The following is a 1,188-nucleotide window of genomic DNA, read 5'->3' as shown; positions in this document are numbered from 1 at the left end:
ACAGCTTGGCTGTGGCTGTTGCTGCAGCAGGGCCACATGCAGCGCCCACTAACGGCCACGGACCTCCCCGCTGACCTTAGAAGTCCACGGCATCTGAGAAGAGAAGCAAAGCCACTCCTCGCTGGTTTGTGCCATTTCCGGCCTACAGTTGTCTTTTTTTAAAAAACAAAACAGCCACCAGCCACCAGCCACCAGCCAGTAGGGCCTCTACTCCCGATATTTCTTCACCAGAAATGTAATAGTCAACACGCCCTGAGATTGACACACCTGACAGGCTGAGGTGAATGGAGATGCTCTACAAGTCAGTTTTTTCCAGTTGATCTTTGACACGCCCTTGAAGGTGATCGAGAACGTCTTGAGCACATGGAGGCTCCAGGGTGTTACCATGACCTGAGCATGGGTGCAAAGCGTGCAGACTGAATAGGCGATCAGCAATACCGGTCATCGTTAGCCCGAACGCAGACAAATTGGACTAGACACATCCAACACGGTTTGGAGCCTGGTCACTTCTGGAGCCCACATTCCTTATTTCCCAAGAGAGCTAGGAAAACATCCCTTTGCTGGCTTTGCTATATGAATCCCTAGATCCCCACCCCTCCCCCGCTGTGGCTGAGAGTCCTCTGCGTCCACCAGAAGCCCAACTGTGAAAGCTCTGGGGGTGGGGGGTGGGGTGATAGTGGACCATTTTTGGTTGCTGCATCACGGCAGGACTGCCATCACTCATCTCTCCACACCTACTTGGACAATAAAAAATTCTCTGCGCTGCCTCCATGGAAGGTTGAGTGCCTCCCAGGGTGATGGTTGGCTAGCTCTTCCACAGCCACTACATCTTCAGAGTCCATTTATTGCCACTACATCTTCAGAGTCCATTTATTGCCACCTGGCTTGCCTTCCCTGTGGCCGTCTTATTTTTTGGTGGCACGTCACCCTCCCACATCCTTTGCGCACTTCTCGCTGACTGCCAGCATTCTTTTTCTCCCGGACCACTTCTAGACACAGCTGTGACTTAGCACACTCGGGAACTTCCGTGGGCCTGACTTTGGAAGTTGGCCAGCCACCAGCAATGCTACCGGCTGCCCTGCCCTGTCCTTATTCCCCTTGGTAGAGCTGTTTGCTTTGGGCACAGCTCCCAGCCTTTCCTCTGTTCGCTGGACCGCGGGGTTGCAGTGTTTTAAGCTTTCTGAGCCC

The sequence above is a fragment of the Echinops telfairi genome, unplaced genomic scaffold, assembly GCF_000313985.2.
Source record: "Echinops telfairi isolate 266 unplaced genomic scaffold, ASM31398v2 ScPeMD7_1;HRSCAF=3_0, whole genome shotgun sequence".
NCBI lineage: Eukaryota > Metazoa > Chordata > Mammalia > Afrosoricida > Tenrecidae > Echinops > Echinops telfairi.
Note: the sequence above shows the minus strand (reverse complement) of the source record.